Genomic DNA, 17,910 nt, shown 5'->3' with positions numbered 1-17,910 from the left:
TTGTTTCTTATAATACTAATGAAATGAAATGCTTTACCATGTTTGCAATCAGAATATTTTTCCTTTTTAAAATTTTCTGTGTCTTCTGATCAATTACCTATTGGATAATGCTTTTAAAAACATGATCTTGTATGAGCTCTGCATCGTCTCTCATCCAAGTACTAACCGGGCCCGACCCTGCTTAGCTTGCAAGATCAAACGAGATCAGGTGTGTTCAGGGTGGTATGGCCATAGACAAACTCTGCATTGTCAAAAATAGTGACACTTAAATTTGTGTTGTGAATGTTTTCCTAAGTCTGTGGCTTGCTTTTGACTTTTGATAATGTTTGATAATTTGGGGTTTTAACAAATAGAATTGTAAAATTCTTTAACAGAAGGATGTTTTATTGAGATTTCTCTTTGTATTTCTCTGACTGCCACAGTAGGGGAATATGAAGAAATTTTCACACATTTAAGACCAGATTTATTTAGTTTTCTCCTAGGTCATTTTGGTAACACTTTAATTTTAAATCTGTACTTTTGTTTGATATATTGAGAAAAGTCAAAAATCATAATTTTTCCCAACTCCTAAACAATTAGTTATCTCAAAATCAATATTATTGCATATAACATCTCCTTAATATTGATTTGTGATGCTTCTGTATAAATTTTTAAAGGTTTTCATATAAACTTGGGTCTGTTTGGAGGACTTATATTTTATTCCATTAATCCATTTTTGGTCAATATGAGAGACTAAAATTATTAAAATTTTAAGATGTTTTAATATACAGGCAAATCTGGTCATAAAGTTATCATTTGCCTCTAAATCAGAGAAGCCTTCTACTTAAGTACATTCCATGTTCTAGAAGCAAACTAGCTAGCTTATAGATTATCTTGCCAATAATTCTTATCAGTCTTTATTGCTATAAAGTAGCACTTATCTTTTTTAATGACTCATTATGATGGAGTACTCTATGTAAATAACAACATTTAAATTTTACCTTGTCCTGTGCCTGTTATATCCCCAAACTCGTCGCCAAATGATATGTTATATTTAGAAATGTCCTGAAAATTTTATTTGACAAACTCTTTCAGCATGCTGAGTTTTTCTATTCAGCCACAGTAATGACTAGATGCTACTCAACTGATCAGATCCTTTGGTGCAGATATGATCATTTATTTCAGGGTTTCACAACCTCAGTGCTGTTGGTTCTTGGGTTAAATGGTTCTCTATGGCATCCTATACACTGCAGGATGTCTGGCAACACCCCCCACTGGTTTCCCGTAGCACCATCACCTCTTCCTCCCCTGCCCCCATTGTGACAGTCAAAAAATACTGAGCGATCTTGCCAAATGTCCCTGATAGGACAAAATTGCCCATGTTGAGAACTACTGATTTATATCAAAGCAGTCACACAGCACACAATGTAATAAATTTATTTAAATTTATTACTATTATTATGTGTAATCTTAGTAATACAATCAGGTTGAACCTAGACCAATCCAATTAATTGCACAATGGTCTCCTGTCATTGGGCTTGAAAACAAATCAACCCTAGGGCATTCTGCTTGTCCATGTGACTTAAACATGACCATTATAAGAAGAGTGACATTATGATTGCTCAAAGTAAAACATCTCAGATATCTCTTTTGGCTCATCAATTCCCACTTAACCCGTGCCGATGGTAAATGTGAAAAGTTGCCAATTGGATAGCCATTATTAGTACATGTAGATAAATTATGCCCTGAGTTTTAATCTTACATGTTTTTTGATATGGAGAAAATGGCTCAAATTCTAAGATCATAATTTTTTGAATCATCTTGCCTTTCATTTTAGCATATAACCATGGCTGTCTGAGCCAGTTAGCTCAGAGAGGTTTTACAAGATGATAATGAGGCCAGTGTTGCAGTTTCAATTAGCTTCACAGAAGAAAAACCCAGCCTCACAGCAGCAGACTGAACTACTAACCCCGGCACCACGCTCAGCCAATGGCCAAAAGAAAGATGAGAACAGAGAATGTTGCCAACTCAGCATTCCCAGGGCCATTTAGCCCAGACAAGCAAAGGTCATATCACTTTGATGATGATGGGCCATCCATGTTATATTCCTACATCAATTCACTGTAGAAAGACAAAATGAAGAATACTCTCCAAATCAGAGCTACCGATATAGATCATTGAGGCAAAGACTTTTTTGTTTTAATTTCATTTGAATTATCAAATAGGACAGCTGCAGTTTTATAAGATATTCAAACAACTTTTATTTTTGTTTTAAAATCTGCAATGTTAACTATATACAGGGTGGACGTAAAGTTTGTGTGCAATCTGAAATAGTTTAACATAGTAAAATTGCACACGAACTTTATGTCCACCCTGTATTTGAAGTACATTTTGTCCACTCATGAAGTTATTTTCTAATAGTTCATTTAGAGGGATGGGTTGTTAAGAGCATAGATTTGCCAGCCACAGTATAAATACAATGGATCAGTCAGGTAATTGTCTTCATTGAAATGGGAAGACTTTTAGAAGTGTTGAAATGCAGACAGAATTTTTCTTGCATTTAATATTTGTTTTGAATTGTCAAAGAGGTATTAACAGAAATCCCTTGGACAAAGGACCTAATATTAATTTGTGTGTTATACAAAATAGAACCACCTTGGAAACATGGCTCTCTGCATCTGTTCTTTATTACAAGCATTGCACTCAATTCTGCTTTGGGGATACAATTCTGTTACAATCCCTAGGGTCTTGAAATGGACCACCCTGGGGGTTGTAACAAACCAGTTAATATACGGAGGTGGTCAACATAAGGAACTAGGCCCACGAGATGTACATGTGGTGCATGTGCAGTCTGTGAACATGTGGTGAAAATTAGGTCACCTTAAGGAGGTGGCCAATGTAGGGAGGCGGTCAACTGTGGAGGTTCTACTGTATTTGCACTGTTCCTGCTGAACTGCCTCTGGATGCCCAGGAAACTAGGCCAAATTGGTTTATACACTCAGTTTTGGCATTAAGATCCATTTGCTTCTTTCCATTTTCCTCTGGTCTTTCAGTTCTGATCAGGCTTATCCAATCCAAAACCTTATTTTCCCAGTAAGGAGCTTCTGGAACATAATATAATTTATATAATGATTTTCTTCTCTTGCTGCTGCCTAAATTTTTCTTCTGGCTTATCAAGTAATTCATAGGAATTTTACCAGTAATGTTGGTAGTATAGTCTGGTGATGAATAGATATTCAATTTCAGGCTGTTTCATTCAAAATACATTCATTGAAATGCAATCGTCTTTAGTAGCCTATGGAGGAAATAGCTTTTAGAAATTGGTATTTACCTTACCTCATCAAAGATCTGCTAAATACATTGAATGAATGTGAATGAATATCAATGAGCAAGCCAGACAGATTGAGCTTTGAAAGCAAGAATGCCTACAGATGTTCCCAGGGATTATTTCTTACCCAGTGAGCTCAGGAGCATATGGAATCCCGTTCTGAGTTTTGTTTTTAATTGATTTCCACAGTTGCAGCTGCAATGGGTGCCACATTTTCCCAATTGCCTCTGTGTTACCGTTAGTGTGGTGTTTAGAATCTCTTGTTTCAATAAGCATGATGTTCGCCTCTTTTTTCAATATTTTTTCCAGCATTTCCTTGTGTCAGGCACTGTGCTGAGCACATGTGTGGATTAGTTCATTTAATTTCTTACAACTCTGTGGTATACACTAGCGAAATGAAAGGCAAATGTGAGTCGGTGGCCCAAGGTAACACAGCTAACACCGACACATGACAAAACCAGAACTTGAATTGGTTCTGTTTAAATCTATAGGTCTGTATACTTATGTGCTACCCAATACTGCCACCCAGAAGTCATTATTACAAAGATTTATATTATTTTTTGGATATGAGAATAATATTATTTTATTTCTGTATCATACTTGATTTATAACAAAAATGATACCCAAATATCTTTCATGCCACCTGAATCTAGATTTCTACAGAATGAAGCCTGTCTGAGCAAACGTAACTTGGAGCAGGGCCTTTATCTCCAGTTTTCATACCTCTTAAATCTGTACCCAGAGGCTTGTTCATGTTTTGAGTCATCATATTTCACTCCCTGTGACATTTTGGGTACTTAAAGCATGTTCAATGATGTTTTAAAGAACACAATTTACACCACTTCCTGTAGAAGACTATATATAAAAAATGATAGAAAGTGTCAAACCATAATTACATTGAGGGTTTAGTAACCTCATAAACCACAAGAATGAAATACTAAAAAAAAATTTTTTTCAACTGCCACCATCAAAATCTCATTTGCTGATACCATTTTTGCAGCATTGATGGAAGTAATCCAGTTAGGCTGACATTTTTATGGAGGATAGTTTAATGTTCAAATAAGCTCTGTGTTATTTCACCATTTTTTTTTTTTATGGGGAAAGGTTTTTTTTCCTCTGTAATGATTTGAACTGTGCAATAAAGTAAATGAAAATGTGTCTTGTTGGTTGGATTGTGGTTCGAGCAGACACATTTCAGTTGATGGGAAGGTCTTTGCCATAACCACAGCTGATGTTTACAAATACATACCCATTCTAATTTCTAATGCTGTTGTATTTCTTAATGCATCTAATCACAGAAAATGTGTCAAAAAGAAAGGGAAACTTGGTCTCAAACATATGTTCTGTTAGCAGAAAACAAATGTCCAAATGTGATTGCATATGAGCTCATGCACGTGCTCACACACACACTCCAGCAGGGATCCGAGGATGAACCTGGGGACACAGTGGCACTGAGAGCCAAATACTAAACATATGTCAAAATTTAGTGAGATCACAACAGCAGAATGCTGGAATATTGTTTCGTTCAGTCTGATATGGGTAGAGAAGCCAAATGACGGCAAATCATAAAACAAATGTCATTCTCTTCTCAAAAGTGTTATGACTGAATAATTGAGAGAAAAATAAGACCAATTTGTTTCCGTGTGACTTTTTTGTCATTGGTAAATTGATAGATGCATTTCTGTTCACCTACAAGATAAAATAAGCTGACAAACATTTCATGGTTGAGGCATCTTAGATACAATTGCTGGTATTTGGCTGTTTCTGACCTGTGGATCAAAATATATCTATCATTTATCAAAAATGGCACCAGCAAATTTATGTAGTTCAGTCTGACAGAATAATACCTGCTATATTCATTTTTCTCTCCTTGGTATTTCCATCTGTACTTTGTAAAAAGATGGCATATTTTTTAAGCAAGTAAAAAGGCATAACTTTAAAGATGGACTTTACTTGTACAAATAACTTGCTATGAGTCACATATTTTCAATATATTATTGTCCATGAATTCCCTTGTGAGAGCTAAGGATAGAGTAGTTGATCATCACTTGTGAATTTCACCAAAATGAGAATAAGAATTCTTTCCAAATCCTTTGATATCCTTGGTAAATAGATAAAAAGTAATCCCAGGAAAATAAATGATAGCCAAATGATAACTCCTCTAAGAAAGCCTTCTATACCATGCTAGAAAGTCACAACTAGATTAAATGACCTACAGATTCATAGACTAGAAATCCCATTGGCATTGTCCAGCCCAGCAGTTCTCAGCTACAGAGTGAGTGGATAGGTACCACACTGATAGGTTACCATGAGCATAAGGCATGTTATATGCAGTTTCTAATGTTTAATGTACTGAAATTAGATCATTATTTCATTCTTTCATAAACTAGAATGCATTTAAAATTATCCTTCTAAAAATTCTAAAATTTATCCTTCTAAAATCCTTCTAAAAATTCTATCACAGTAGAATTCCTTCCTGCCCCCTTCCTTTACTTCCTTCCTTTCTTGACAGTGTTTTATTCTGTTGTCCAGGCTAGAATGCCTCTATCACAGCAACCTCAAACTCCTGGGTTCAAGCTATCCTCTTGCCTCAGCCTCCCGAGTGTCTGGGACTACAGGCACCTGCCACAATACTCTAGTTTTTCTATTTTTATTAGAGATAGGGTCTCACCCTTGCTCTGGCTGGTCTCCAGCTCCTGACTCAAGCAATCCACTTCCCTCAGCCTCCCAGAGTGCTAGGATTACAGGTGTGAATTCACCTCTCCCAGCCTAGTGCAATAGAATTTTATCGTAAAGATGTGTAGTGTCAGCTCATGGGTCAGGTATTACATACGTGTACCTTGGGGCTATGCTTAGGAATGAATCTTGCATAAAAACATATGTGAGATGTTTTCTAGAGAAAAAATTTTGCAATCTGTGGATCCAGAGACTCACCACATGCTTTCTTGGGATCAGCAGGGATTGCTGAATTCCTGAGCAGAAAGTTGATGGTGTGCACAGTGTTGGCAAAGAGTTGTATTCTTGAGGGACATTTCTCCAGGGCATGGTGAGACTGAGAAGGTGTCTGCGCTACCTCTAGGGGACACATTGTTCATCACTGGATGCTCACTTGGACTCTGTGCTTCTTTCTTGTGGACCGTGCCCATCACCCACTGTCAAAACTGGTTTTCTCTAAGCTCAGTTGGTCTAAAGTGGCCATGCTCCAGAGTTGGCCTTTTCTTTCTTCAGGTATGTTGATATTATGGATTAAGCTCCATAACTGAGCTCAGCTCAGTGGCTAGTCCCACAGACATAGGGAAAGTATAAACTTACTTAGTTCAGTGTTTGCAGAAGAACCTTATTTCTTTATCTGTTAGTTGTTATTTGGAGGGTGAGGAGGATTTCTCTGTTGCCCCCATTTACCAAGACATAAATCTGACTCTAATGGTTGTTTTTGTTGCTGTTGTTAACTGCATGATTGGGATGTCTCTCTATATTATTTAGTGGAGTAAATTTATACCATATCACATTCTCATTATCTTAATGTTATATGCCCCATTTCATGACTTATAAATTATATGTCTAAAATCTTAACAGTTTTAAACAATTGCAGGGATAGAAAAAAGAGGTAAACATCCCAACTGCTTTTCCTTTTACAGTTCAGGACAACAAAGATGATACCCACACCCTCACAGCCAATCTCATAGGTTGAAAAATTCCAAGTGCTGGCAAATTCAATGTAACCAACATTAAAATCAATAACATATCATGACTAAAAGGTTGATTCTAAAAAAAACACAGGAATTTTTACTATTACAAAGATCTGTTATAATTCATCTTCTTAGTAGGTTAAATGGGAAAATTTCTATTATCTCTATAGATACCCCCCAAACACTGATTTTATATACATCACTGAAGAAAATTTTGAATGCAATAGACATGAAAGGCTAATTTGTTAAAATTATAGAGATTATTTATTTGAAATAAAGATTAAATATCTACATAGATGTAAAATTCCATATGTATTTCAGAATGAGAAACAAGGAAAGGAATATAAATCAATGATTATTTTTCTCAAAAGTCCAGCAAATATAATGGCAAGAAAACAAATTAGGTAAAGGGATCAGAAGGAGAAATCAAATAATACCCATTTGTTTACATTGAAAATTTAAGAGAATCAACTGAAAAAGAAAGCTTTTAAAACTTTCAAGAGTTCTTTTATGAAAAGAGAGGCAAATTTCAATATACTATATATTTATGAAAATAAAATGTGCTTATTAATGATAATCAAATAGAAAATAAACAGAAAAACAACACATCATAGTAGCAACCCTACAATAGAAAATAACCAGGAATAAACATTAAAAGAAATGTTTAGGACTACCTTAAAAAAACTTACAAAATAATTTAGAAGGGGAAGATATTTAACAGATGATTTACATGTTGCTATAAATAACACTTTTATCACAAAAATGTTTTCTAAAACAAAAAAAAAGGTGATTTGTAAGAGTGGCATTTTTTTACATTTTGTAAATCTCTTCAATGTTTAGTGTAATAGAAGTCAAATATTCTCATTTTGTATTTAGCCAATTGCAATATGCTTTTTTTTTATTGGAAGTATATGAAGAAATTTAATCTTCAAACATGTAGTTGAGAAAAGGAAGAGTACTTTATTAGCCTTTTATGGTAACTGTGAAACTTCCTTCCTTCTTTGCTTCTTTTGCTTTAATAGTATACCAAAACTCAACAAGTGGTAGTCTTGTAAAGGATAATTGCGAAACCTGAAACCGTATCGTTAAATTTTTCAGACTCTGTTCCATTAAATTCCATTCACTCATCTTTCACTTTCAATGGATCATCTACTCATGCATGATTTTGTAACATAGGCACTGATTGAAAAATATTGGCTCACTGAATGATGCAGATCTTCCAGATGTGACACATTTTGTTATATAGTGTAATATTTAGGATTCTATTCATTACATCTCCACTCATCTGAGAAGTCTTCAACTATTAATAATCTGTCAGGCCCATAGAAATGTATAAAAGTTTACTAGATTCTAATTTTCATTTGAGAGTTCAATTTTCATCATTGGTAACAAATATTGTCATTTTTTTCAAGTGACAGGCTCTTCATTTGCTTTTGAGAAAAGGTATGCCAACCACCCAAGTCTAAAAAACCACAATTTGTTTCTCAGTGGCTCTTTTAAGAAAAAATAATATTCTATGAAGAAATCAGGTAGATTAGCTCACAATTCAGTCATGCAACTGCTTTTCCTCAAGGCAATCATCATATTTTAATCTGCATCCTTCGTGCTATATGGATGCTTGCCATTTTGTCACCAGAATATTTTTTTAAAACAGTGTTCAAGGGTTGGTATTTAATTAAAATAATTTTTATTGTCCTTCATAAAGGACATTATTAAATCAAACTGGCTGGTTTGGTGTTTTTTTGTTTGTTTTGCTTTACTGCACATATGTGTGGTATGAAGAATACAGTGACTACTCCAGAGGTATGGAACCTCTTCATGTTAGAAGACCACATTAATTTAGCTGTAATCAAATAAGACTGCACTCACCTGAAATGTCAATTAGATATACATTGTTTTGTAAAAATCTAACTACTATGTAGTTAATAATTTCAAAAAGTGAGACGTATTTGTTAATTTTAAAGTTAACTAACCTTTTAATGACTTTATTGTGTCTGCTTTTTGTTAGAAAGCATATGACTATTTGGTTGCAGGAGGTTTTCAGTTTCGGTTGATCAGGCATCATTCATGTGTGACCATATGGGTGTCTTTTATTATTATTATGATTATTATTATTATTAAATCATAGCTGTGTACATTAACGCAACCATGGGGCACCATACGCTGGTTTTATAGACCATTTGACACATTTTCATTACACTGGTTAACATAGCCTTCCTGGCATGTTCTACATTTATATTCTACATTTACTAAGTTTCACATGTACCCTTGTAAGATGCACCGCAGGTGTAATCCCACCAATCACCCTCCCTCTTGATTTGGGTTAGGTAGGAGAATGTAGATTCACAGCAATAAGTGGTTGAAAAGCAAAAAAGCAGTTTTCAAGCATGTTGCCAAAGGTGTGGGTGTTCTACTGCATTTTTCCATATTTCAACTAGACCTTTCTTACCATCCATGGATCTTTCTTAAAGATATTGATTGATAGTATCTTTAAAATTTTCTGCTAAGAGCCCAATCAATTCCATCCATGTTCTTTAGGTGCCTTGGTGATATCAACGAGGTGAAGCTAAAATGCTAATTTGAGTGTGATGTCATAGTTCTCAGTCGGTGAACTTTTCATTATATTCTCCAATTAAAAGATCTATAACAGATGCTTATTCTTTAAATAATTCACATGTAGCATCCTGCTCTTCAATGACCTTTGCTAACCGGAGAGAATTTTCATCTGAAATTTCCTTTCGAAGAAGAGTGTTTTGCAAATAATAGCTTGTTTTAAATGCTTGGATTTTTTGCCACATCATACGTAGACTTATTTTAACTTGCAAAGAAATAATCAGGTCGTTTTGATTTGGCATGATATCACCCAGAAATGCTACATCCCTACAGAAATCTTCTTTCAATAATTCACATGGCTAATTCTTTTCTTCACAAAATTTAACAATCTGTTCTCACAGATTGCCTCACACCTGTCCCTGCAGTAGCTGATACACTTCAGAATGATACGACAAATCCACGCCAAATACCTCATCATTCAATTTTAGCATGTTATGAAACTGAGGATGCCATATTGCATTTACATGAATATAGTTAACAATACTTAGAACTCATTGCACAGTATCACTTCAAAGAGTACCTGTAACATACAGATTTTGCTGGTACAAGATACAATGAAAAGAAATGAAAGCATCTAGATTTGTCAGTACGTTTTTATCTGTGCCATAATGGTTTCCTGTCAAGGAAGATGAACCAACTGTACATACACTCACTAAATTTAGAAAATTCAGTCCAACTTCACAACGTTTATCTTGAAAGTTGTTGATTATACCCACATTCTATTTGCAAGAGTGCCCAAAGCGAGCAACTCTTCATAGCAAAGAAAACTTTCTGTTATGATCTGAATGAAGTATAAAAGCTGTACTGAGTCAGTAATATCAGTTGATTCATCTAAAGTGATTGAATAAAAACAATTAAAAAATAAAGTGATTGAATTATATTTTTTTCTTTTGAAGTATTGCATGAAGTTTTTTTTGTTAAGTGGAAGGTTAATTCGTACTGCTGATCAGTTATCACTCCTCAAAGAGGCAGTTGTTTGTACTTTGAAACATTATGGGGGTCTAAGCCTCCTACAACTTTGGTGATAATTCTTTCTCCATTTCTGCATCACTGAATAGCCTGAGTGTTCCCTTTCTTCCTCAGTATATAAACTACTTTATAGTTTGCTTCAGTGGCATTATTTTAAGGTCTTACTGATACTTGAAAGAATAATCATCTTTGCTTCTGCTTTATGTCTTTTAATTTCTGTAATACAACCATTTGTGCCTCTCCCTCTAATTTAAAATATTTGTGGTCCTTACAAGTATCACAATGTTTATGAGCATTGAATTTCTTTACTGTTCATTTTGCAATACCACAAAGCAAGCAAATCATCTTACCTTTAGCAGAAACAAAATAATATTGCAGTTCTCAATCGTCACTTTAAAATCTGTTTTCTTCCTTCAGCATTCTCATGGTCTTCTTTGACTTAAAGGGCTTTGAAGCAGACAGAATTAAAAAATACTGTTAAGCTGAGCAACTATTCACAAATTCCACTTCAGACAGAAACACAATGCACTGTTCTCAAAAGCTGGTAACAGACTCTGTCAACCCCTATAAACTTGGCCTCATGCCACAGTGGCACCAATAGCAGCTGCCAATGTAGCCCTTCTGGCTTGCTGATGTTCTAACTGTGCTGGTCAATCTGGGAGGACACTTCACTGAAACATTTTATTCTTTGGTATTTTAAATACATTTCTTTTAAAAATACAAATACAAAAGATGAACAAAAATATATTGATAAAAATAAAAGGATTTGTTGTGTAAAATTTGGCTTCAGTCAAAAAGCTGCATGTAAGGACCTGGAACACCACATGTGGCCTTAAAGCCACTGTTCTCAGACATACTTTGAGAACTGTTGCCTAGATTTGAGAAATGATAACATTTTTATCTTGTTTATTTCAAAACGGCTTGTTAATAAAATAGAGATTATGGATCACATTAAAATTTCTATACCTCTTCCCCAGTCTTCTTTTCCAGAGATCAACCACCATGTTGAAGAGTATCTTTTCTGTACGGGGTTTTATACCTCCCCTGTGTATGTAAAAAAGCACAACAGCTCATGTTCTGCTTTTATTAAATTTTACATAAATGATTCCATTCTGTGTGTATGCTTTTACCAACATTTTTTTGATTCAACATTATGCCATTATATTTTTCAGAGAAATCTCTGCTTGTAGATCTGGTTAAAGTATTTTTTTTTTTTTGTAGAGACGGAGTCTCACTGTACCGCCCTCAGGTAGAGTGCCGTGGCGTCACACGGCTCACAGCAACCTCTAACTCTTGGGCTTACGCGATTCTCTTGCCTCAGCCTCCCGAGTAGCTGGGACTACAGGCGCCCGCCACAACGCCCGGCTATTTTTTGGTTGCAGTTTGGCTGGGGCTGGGTTTGAACCCGCCACCCTCGCCATATGGGGCTGGCGCCCTACTCACTGAGCCACAGGCGCCGCCTGGTTAAAGTATTTTAACTACCATGTGATTCTTGTCTCTTCCTCTCTGGATTAAGACTATTTAAATTGTTTCCCAATTTTTACTATTTTGGATATTTCCTTAAACAAGGTCACTCTAAGTTGTCGGTTTTCCTGTCTATATTGTCAAATTGTTTCCCTCATGGCTTTCCCAGTTTATAATCTGCTGTAGTTCTAACCTGGTACTCACTTTCTGGAGGCAGTTTGGAAGTGTGTATCAAATACTTCAAAAGAAAGCATAAGTTTTGATCCAGAAATTTCTGTTCTAAAAGTTGTCCATTAAAGATCATTTGGCCATCCTTATTTACAAAACCAGAACTCTGGATAACTCATTCTAGATATTTAAAGATAGATGATTAATTAAATAAATTCTGGTACTATGAATTGACAGTTATATAGTGATTTTAGATCCTGATTTATTTAATACATGTTATTTTATATAATTATGTTTATCAAAATGGATGATAGTAATTTTTTTCGGGTGGCGCCTGTGGCTCAAGGAGTAGGGCGCTGGCCCCATATGCCGGAGGTGGCAAACCCAGCCCCGGCCAAAAACCACAAAAAAAACAAACAAACAAAAAAAAAAACAGATAATTTTTTTCTTCTTTGTGATTTTTAATAATTTTTTATTTTTTACTTTTGTTTTTGAGGAAACATGTTATTACCAAAAATAAAAGAAGAAAGAAGATATATTTTGTAACTGTCATCTCAAACTGTCAGGTCAGGCCAAAAAAAGTAGAACAGTAGTTCCCAACTTTGATGATGCTCAGGATTCACGTGAGGCTTTGTTGCAACCCCCAGGGATTTTGATTTAGTGGGACTGGGGATCACTGATACCCTGAAATGCATAGAACTCACATATTAAGAAATACTAATTTAGAAACTATAGCTAATTCAATCTGATATGTCTACAATGATTTTTTTAAAAAGTCTTATAAATTTCAATATTCGCCTAGCATAGAGACAAATAGTGGCTGGGGGAAAATCCTAGTGATGACTCTAATTATGGTGGTCTGAAGCAGACAGACCCCCCCCCATAACCACATCCTGGAGGGGCGGTGGTTAGCGGAAAGAAGGAGCCCTCTTTCTTGAAAAACTGCCCCAACCTTTTCTTTCTTCTCCTTAGCTTAACCTACCTTAGACTTTATTTCTTCTTCTTCTTCTTCTTAGCTCTGGCAGCCTGCCCTGAAGCAAACAAGGTAAAGCCTTGACACCTGACTCAGGTGTTCATCCTCTGTTCTCTTCAATCCCTTCTTCGTCTCTTCTCTAGTACCTGGGTCACTTCTATTGTTGTGTGGAGCTTCTCAAATCTGAACATCACAGTCTTTGGGTAAGCCTTTAAAAAAACATATTCCTGGATGGGCATGGTGGCTCATGCCTATAATTCTAGGTCTTTCAGAGGCCAAGGCAGGAGGATCATTTGAGGTCAGCAATTTGAGATAAGCCTAAGCAACATAGCAAGACTCTGTGTCTACAAAAAATAAAAAAATTAGCTGGGCATGGTGGTTCATGCCTTTCATCCCAGCTACTCAGGAGGCTAAGGCAAGAGGATCCCTTCAACCCAGGAGTTGGAGGTTACAGTGAGCTATGATAGTGCCACTAACCTCATGCCCAGGTAACAAAGTGAGACACTGTCTCATAAGAAAAACACACATGTATTCTTGGCCTCTTACCTCAGAAGTTCTGATTCTGTAGGCCTGATACAGGGCATGGAAATTTGCCTTTAAAATAAGTTCCTAAGTGGTATAGAAGTTGACAGGAGCTGCTGGCCTGTAGACCACAATGCTGTAGAGCAAATCAGACTCAGGGGAGAACCAGGCTTATGAGCACGGGGGCTGAGTAATAGAATGTGATTCACGAGAGTTTAGAAATTCAATAAGCACATCAAACTTAAGACTATGTCCTCATTGGGAGTCTAGGCAGAGTTATCATTTGATGTGGAAACAGTAGTAACATTATCAGTAGTAGTGGTCAAAATAAGAATAACAATAATAACAACAGAAATAGGTTAATAATGAAATAACAAAATAAATAACCAGGGATTATTTTTCTTCCCACACTTTGACAAAACACTCGATCATGATCTTGCCGGAGCAGAGACAAGATTTTGAATACAAAAATGTCATGAAATCATGAATTTCAAAAATGTCTCTTTAAATGAATGTTACATTTTCAGTGAAACCAAGGTCTTTAAAAACATACCAGACCTAAAAAAAAAAAAAAAAAACATACCAGACCTTATGATCCAGAAAAAGCTGTTTTCCTTTCTCCTGCAGGGTATGTATTATTTATCTTTGGCTAATAGCTTCAGCCAAGCCACTTTTATAGCCTCACGTGTTATCAAAAGTGTTTTTATTGCTCAATCTAACTACTCCATTTCTCAACCTATTTCATTAATCCTGCCTTTGGAGGCCAGGTGTAAACTGAAGCCTATATAAAAGAGATTTTTTTTTTAAAGTCTGTTTGTGTTTTTCCTTTCTGTGTTAGATTATGAATACAGTAATTGGCAGTTAATGAGATATAAGTACTGTAGTCCCAGACACTTTAGAGTTATTCACGTCTCAGCATCATTTTCATCTGGCTGTCGTTTTCTAAACGCCAGACCTGTAATTATGCCAAAATCTATCTAAGCCAGAGAATATTTTGTTTTTCCTTATTACTAGTTATAGAGTATAAAGCTAGGGAAAGTGTTGGACTTGCAAAATTAATCTTAAAGCCCCCACCAGAGAAAATTGGGGGTGGGAAGGAATAAGGAAAGTAAAATTAAAGGTAAGTGAATCATAGATGCAGAGTTGACAGAGACATCTAGAAAGAGTCTGGTTTATCCATTTGGCTTTAGTATCTACCCCATTTTGCAGATGATTAGCCAACAAACTTTTTAAACAGGGGGCCAGTTCACTGTCCCTCAGACTGTTGGAGGGCAGACTATAGTTTAAAAAAAAAAAAACAACTATGAACAAATTCCTATACACACTGCACGTATCTTGTTTTGAAGTAAAAAAACAAAACGGGAACAAATACAATCACACCCCCACATGTGGCCCGTGGGCCTTAGTTTGAGGACCCCTGGAATGAAATATATGTAGATCTCGGGTTTGAATTGGAGTTCTGTCTAGCCCTAAAGCTAGTTGGCTGTGCCTTGTTTGAAGAGGTTTGACACCCGCCTTTTGTCTTCCTGCAGGTTGTTTTTTCATTGAGTCGTGCTATTATCAGCCTACCTTGAACTCTTCCACCACCTACTTAGGTGTTTTGCATAAGCTTTTAAATTTTATTTATATTTAATTTCTTTACTATCTTTCAATGGCTGTGTCCTTGCAACAGATATTCCATGTACTAAATTTGTGCACATACCTGAGTTAGAAAGACAAACGCATTTTGTTTTGTATTAAAAAGTCCAGGCCTTGTATTTACATTGGAAATGTCAGTCTTTTGTTTCCACTCAAGTGTTAATCTTTCTAAAAATGTCCCTCACATTGAAGGACATCCAAAAAGCAGTAACTTATTAGAACCCTGGGTTCAGATTACAAATGCGTTTGGCTAGCTGAGTTTTGAAGTTCAAATTATCTTAAAATTATTTTAAATGTTTGTGTAGGAACACTGATTAGTTTACTCACGTGTTGCCTCATAACTATTCACTAACAACCACCTTAGCCTATGATGGTTAACTCCTAGGGCTCAAGCAAGCTCTCAGCAAATGTGATTTGCTTCCGTGTGAAGCTCATCATTTGATGTCTTCACCCTAGGACTTGAAAGCGTTGACTCGGAAGAGGAATTTGAAAATGAATTTTTTTTAACCCCATTTTATTCTTTTGAGCAGAAACGTTGAAAAAAGTTCTAATGAGGTAATGTCCTCCCCTACCCTCTCCTACCCTCCCCCCTTTTGTAGTTAATATTTTATGATAATTTATATTTAACTGGAGACTAACAGCATGGTGTAGAGTAAAAAATGTTGGTGTGGGAATCAGGATACCGGGAATTTTGTTTTGGCTCTGTCATTCAACTTGTGACCTTAGACAAGTCGTTTAAGTTCTCTAAGCGTTGGTTTCTACATATGAGAATGTGACACAAGGTCATTCCTAAGCTGTTTTCCAAACAGAAGAATCTGTAGACGTGTGTATTCTGCCAACAGGAGCTAATCTAGCTAGAAGACTGCAGACTCATGTGTGGGCTACACAGACCCTGCCTCCCTTGTTTCTTGCCTTTGAAACAGGCCAACTTCATGGCTCCACCCTGTGCAGTCACACAGGACCCCAAGCTCAGAAGGAGTCTGGGCTTGGTTTGCTTTTGTTGTCACCTTGCAATTCTAATAGTTTCTCGGCAAGGGCCCTAGATTTTCATTGTGCTCTGGGCCAGGCAAATCCTACAGCCAGTCCTACCTTTCGATGATACGCGCACATACCTATTTCCTGCCAGCGCACTTACCAATTGAAAAGGAGAAATTATGACCCTAAATTGGTCCCTTTTGGCATCATTCTATCTTGTGGATACACTGAGGAAAGCATAAAATTGACAAAATTATATTTGCGAATTTTGGATAGTAATTTTCAATGGTCTGAGTTCTTAATAACTTATTTTCCTTTTATGCTTTCTCACCCCACCTCAATCCATTTTCTAAAAATATATTTTTAAAACATTTACCAAGTATTTTTGGTCTCTCCATTCCATGTCATTCTCTCCATTGCTACATAAACAATTATTAGTACAACATAGTTGGCCTTGAAGTATCACTGTCGTACATTTTTATTTTTCTGGAGAAGCTACGTTTAAAACAGTGTGATGACTAGAGAAGAGAATTCTTCTTTGGTCTGATGCCAACCAGCAGAGAAATTTGTCTGCATGTAACGTGAGCTGTTTCCATCAGCAGCTGGTTTGTTCTGACTTGATGAGCTTCTCTTCCTCTTTGAGAATAGGATGACCACCCAGGACTGAGATAGGCCAATTCTGTATGAAGAGGGACTTGCTGAAGGCCCTAAAATGTACATTCATACAGGGACCAGCTTATTGTATATGTTAACACTCATAAAAATTACTCTGTGACAGCCAGGAACATATGCTTTCTTGGCTTATATAATATTGTGTGTCAATGAGTAAAAGAGCAAAAGACATAGCAAAAAATGTTTCTATGTACCTGTTGATGGTTGGTGGGGTTTTAAGTTCTGAGTCTGGTTACAGAACGTTGGAACAAATCTCTAAGCAACTATCTGGCCAAGTTACATATCACATCAATCAATGACAGTAAGTTGCTTTGCTGGGCTACTCGGGGGTGTCTATATGAAACTAATCCTCAAACTTTTTTTTTTTTTTTTTGGCCAGGGCTGGGTTTGAACCCACCACCTCCAGTATATGGGAACAGCGCCCTATTCCTTGAGCCACAGGCACCACCCTAATCCTCAAACTTTTTCTTTTGCAAACCTAGTGTTTATAATCTTCCAAAATACTGTCTTTTTGCCCTCAAGTCATAACGTTTTCTTCTGCTTACTTAAAGATCGATTATAGCTGACTTTTAATTATATTAAATAATATCTGAATATTTAAAAATATTTTCTTGTCTTTTTTCATTTTTAAAACTGAGTTTAAGTGACAGCCTCTATGTTGAGTTCTAATTGCTATCCTAGATCCTGATTTCTGGATTGAGAAACATGTTGTGTTATTGTTTTAAATCACATAAACTGGTGTTTTGATTTATAGTTCTACTTAAGAAAAGCAAAGAAAGGATTGGTAAATTTTAAGAGAGCATGCAGTTAGTCATTTCACAGCATTTTATATCTGGTATTGATAAAAGAAGTAGGTGCAACTTCTGTTTATGGGTTCCTTGTATCCAATGCATTACTTAAATTATGTTGATCAAAAAAAA

General features: G+C 35.9%; 1 protein-coding gene across 20 annotated transcripts in view; it reads left to right on the top strand.

Annotated features, from left to right (window-relative positions):
* Nucleotides 1–17,910, top strand: part of THRB (thyroid hormone receptor beta) — a 381,781-nt gene that overhangs the window by 85,015 nt on the left and 278,856 nt on the right. For 3 of the 20 annotated variants that reach the window (XM_053598966.1, XM_053598960.1, XM_053598959.1), the window contains exon 2: nucleotides 15,800–15,898. The exons of the other annotated variants lie outside the window; for them this stretch is intronic. The gene's annotated coding sequence lies outside the window, so the exon portion shown is untranslated. The remainder of the gene's footprint in view (nucleotides 1–15,799; nucleotides 15,899–17,910) is intronic. 20 annotated transcript variants of the gene reach the window in all.

This window comes from Nycticebus coucang, chromosome 8, assembly GCF_027406575.1.
Source record: "Nycticebus coucang isolate mNycCou1 chromosome 8, mNycCou1.pri, whole genome shotgun sequence".
NCBI classification, from domain to species: Eukaryota; Metazoa; Chordata; class Mammalia; order Primates; family Lorisidae; genus Nycticebus; species Nycticebus coucang.
This window is presented reverse-complemented; position numbering and strand designations above follow the sequence as displayed.